Consider the following 4,726-nt stretch of genomic DNA (forward strand, 5'->3'; position numbering starts at 1 on the left):
TATATATATTTGTGTATGTCTGTACATATATTTGTATATCTATGTATCTATATGTGTGTGTGTGTGTGTGTGTGTGTACACATATATATACTCTGAGATGAAGTTTTGCTTTGGGGCTCAAATCATTAGAAAAGTGTGTAATTAAGCCAGACGAGACTCTGGGGAGCCGTTAAGGAGCCTTCTGGCTTTGTAAACCCAAATGTTGGTGCTTGTCTCTCTGGTAACAATGTATGTATTGTCTATGGTCGGACAATTGGAAGCCCTGTCTGTTGGTCTTTTTGTTTGCAATTTCTACTGGTAATTTCTGATGGCATTTTCTCTGAAGATCAGGCTGCTGACTTTGGCCCCTGAACTAAGTGAATGATATATGTACTTGATTAAAGTAAGATTGTTTATCCCTTTTAAAGTTATGTTCCTTAGAAAAGCATATCTAAGAACCTGTGCAGTAGACCCTCCTATGTATACCGGGGTGCTTGCTGTTACAGGAGCTCATTATCTTTCTTGTCCTATTGTTTTCCTGCAAATCACTCTTTGCCAAGTCTCAAACCAATTTTCCTTTAACCATTCACCTTCTCTGTTCTCAGGTAAAAAGTCATTCAATAATATCAATTGAGTTTACTGAAAATTTACATAATCTCATTTCTACTGACCTAAATAACTTTGTCATACTCTCTGCAGGTGCTATTCCAAACTTTCTCGTGTTTTCCATGATTTTTTATTCTACTTTCTTATCCTGATTCAGTAAATAACTTATTCCTACTTTAATAATAAAATAAAGACCATCCCTTAGGAGTTCCCTCATCTCCCACATGTCATGCTCAGATGCTCTTCCCTCTTTTGTTCCACTCTCTAATGAACAATGGATCTTCTTCTTGCCAAGGCTAACCCCTCTACTTTAGTTTTGACCTCATCCCTTCCTATATCGTCTGAAAGTTTTCTCCCTTGATCGTTCTTTTTCTCATTTTCAATTTCTCAAGGATACTACATTAAAATCAACATAAAATACAAATGTCTAATCTTTTAAAGGTCCTAAATAATCTAGTTCTCATCTTTACTTCCAGTCCTGTTTGATCAATTACTCGTCATCTTACATGCTGGTTTATAGCAAACTTGCCTGTTAGCTATTTCTTATATACTATTTTCAATGTCTTCTCTCTGTATCTTTGTATTAATGGTCTCTATGTCTAGAATGCACTTTCTCTTCTACTTTATTGAAATACCTGGTTTCCTTCAAAGGAAAATTCAGTTGACCTTTCCTGAATACACTTGACCCCCCAAAATTATTAGTGCAACCATCGTCTTCTCATTCCGTTGTAAAGATTTTGCATTCAGCTTGCTTGTGTGCTTCTTTTATTCCCTTACTCCTGGCATTCTTAACCTTTTTAATGTCATGGACCCCTTTGACTGATTAATGAAATCCAAGGACCCTTTTTAAGAATACTATTTTTAGTATTAAAATATGTTATTAAATATAAAAATATGTGATTACAAAGGAAACCCATTATATTGAAATATAGTTGTAAAAATTAAAAATAAAAAGTTTATGGAATACAGGTTATGAATCCCTGCCCTGCCCTTGTAGAATGTAAGATAATTGAGGACAGGGGCCACCATTTTTAAAAAATATCTTGGCTCTAACTTGCTTCCCATATTGTTTCATTGTTTAATTTAATTGAATAGATGATTCTATGATCTGATGTCACCCCAGTTCAGACTCTATTAGAAACATGAGGCCCTTTAATCACCTGTATCTGTAAAAAGTATCTATCCAGCAATTATCTGGAGACCTACAATAATAGGGAACAAATTTATTCTATTTCGCTAAAAATAACTCTAAACCCAAAAACCTAAAACATCACATAATATAATCTGACATAAAACTTTATCCAGCTTCTGGGGAATGAAAGTTGAGTAAAATAATGCTACATTCTAGGTCACATACTGTTCAGTTTATAAGATTTGTACTTTCATATGTAAGGCAAAGACATAGATAGCCTTGTGTGTCACTTTCTATCTTTCCTGAAATGTGGCTGCAAGAGAAGATAAGCAGGCCTCAGTTAGACTCTTTTTGGATCACCCAGAATTCCGTCTCAAATTCAGAAGGTTCCATAGAGGCTATCCATAACTAAACATGAATCCCTGATACGCTATCCCAAATAAGTGACCATTCATTCTCTGCCTGAGGACTGACAATGATTTGACAGTTCTAATCATTAAGAAAATTATCCTTACCTTAATTATAATTCTGTTTCTCCACATCTTTCATCCTTAGCTGTGAATTCTACACTATGGTGCCTCATAGAATAAAAATAATATCTCTTCCTACCTTTTGGTCTTATTGCACTTTATACCCCACCATGTACTCTGCAGTCCAGTAATGTTGTCTGTCTTGATGTTCCTTGTATAAGACACTAGATATCTCCATTCCAAGTATTTTCATTCATTGCTCCTCATGCATTGAGTACTCTCCCTTATTCCATACCTCTAGGCTTCCCTGATTTCCCTCAAATCCCAGCTAAAATCTTATTTTTTGCAGGAACACTTTCCTGATCTTTCATAATTTTAATACCTACCTTCTGTTAATTATCCCTAATCTATTCCATATAAAGTTTCTCTGTACATAGTTATTGGCATGCTGTGTCCTCTGGTAGATTTTGGGGGCAAGAACTGTTTGATTTTTTTTTTGTATCCCCAGCACCTGACACAGTTCCTGGCATATAATAAGCATTTAATGATTATTTATTTCCTGACTGTATAGCCCTTCAAATACTTAAAAACATCTGTAATTTTCCAGGATAAACTTGTTTGTCCTATCCATTAGTCCTTGTGAGGCCTACTCTTATCTTTTCATTACCCTGGCAGTTCACTTTTGTTCAACTATATTAATATTCTTCCAAAAATTTGGTTCCTAGACCCAACTGTGACTCTAGTTCTGACCTGACCAGGGCAGATAGGATAAATATTTTGCAATTTAGATACTTTTCTCCTTTGAGTGAAGTCTGAGACCACATTGGCCTTTATTGACTGTCAGATCAAGTTGTTGATTCATATTGATCAGGTAATCCATCCAATCATTAGATGGGTTGTCTAGCCATGCCTTTTCTATACTATACTTGATGAACTGACTTTTTGAACATGTTTAATATATTGTTTCTTTTTATTAAAGTTCTTATTAATTGGATTTCACCTATAATTCCAGTTTCCTGAGAGTTTTGTTTATTAACTTATCCCTGGCACCCTAGCTTGTGATATTTCAAAATTTGATAAGCCTGATTTTTTTTCCCCTTCATCCAAGCAATTGATAAAAATGCTAAATAGAGCAGACAGACACAGATCCCTGGGATACTGCATTAAGGACCGTTAGTCATTAATTACTATTCTTTGGTTTCACTGAGGGATTCAATAGGTACTTGAATCTCCAGAGCTGTTCTGAAATTGAGTGCTCTTTACACTTGATCTTTTCTTCCTTTAGGCTAGCCTTAGCTCATTTTGAGATTTAATACCCCCAACATTATTATTACAGTGTTCTGCTATTTCTTTTATATTTTTCCTTCATCACCAACATTTTCTCATCTTTTGTCTCTGTCTTTGACTCTCTCTTAGTCTCTGTGTATATAACTGACTATATGTATGTTATACATACATTATAGAAATGCACATATGTATATAGAAAAGATACACAGATAGATAGATACAGATATGACACATATATTGATGCACATGTGCATATATCTTTCCATATATATGGATCATGTGAACATAATAAATGCAAGAAAAATACATGGTAATTAAAGAAAATACTAGGTTGTCAAAAAAACATCCACACCATTGTCTATTTGGCCTATAAGCCCCTTTGCAGCTTGGTTCCAATAGAACTTCACAGGTTTATTCCATATTACTGTCCTTTGCATATACTATGTTTCAGGCAAACCACAGTTTATTTGTATGATACATACCTTGTATGCTATACTTTACTGCTGTAAGCCTTTCTACCTTGACTGACCTGTGAAACTAAGGACAAATTTTGTGGAATTTTAGTAACTTCTATCAGAAGATGCTGAGACTTTCTCAAAATCAGCTGCAACACTTTGCCCTTCATGGGTGGTGAATAGTACTGGTTATCTTGAAGGACACACCAGTTTGAAATAATCTATCAGAGATACATGTGTGCTATTTGAGTTCTTAAGATTCTTGGAGTATGGGAGCATAGCAGGGATTAGTCAATATTTCACCTTGAGGCCAGGGTTAATGATGGGATTGGCAACCTCTGTGTCTCCAGTAAACTGATCAATTATGTCAACCACCCTACTGGGATACAAGCCATTACACAAACTTGTTCATATTGTGCCTCTCATTTTTGTCTTTACTGAGCATAGGTGCAAATGTGTATAGCTGCCAATGAGAAAGTGAGAATGAAGTTACTAATAAAAATGACCGAATGCTTGAAGTCACAAAAGTTAAATAGGTAAATGTCGAGGTTTGATTTTATTATCTCATTTTATCCTCACAGCAGCCCTCTGAGGTAGATGCTATTATCTGATTTTATACATGAGGAAACTGAGACTGAGAAAGGTTAAATGACTCCCTTAGGGGCACCACCAGTAAGTATATGAGGTATGGTTTGAAATTTGACCTGGAGGACTCCAAGTACACAACTCTCTACTATAACCACCTAGTTACTTGTTCCTGCTCTTTGCCATCTCACATATCTTATGTTTACTCATCT

Source organism: Notamacropus eugenii, chromosome 1 (assembly GCF_028372415.1).
Source record: "Notamacropus eugenii isolate mMacEug1 chromosome 1, mMacEug1.pri_v2, whole genome shotgun sequence".
NCBI lineage: Eukaryota > Metazoa > Chordata > Mammalia > Diprotodontia > Macropodidae > Notamacropus > Notamacropus eugenii.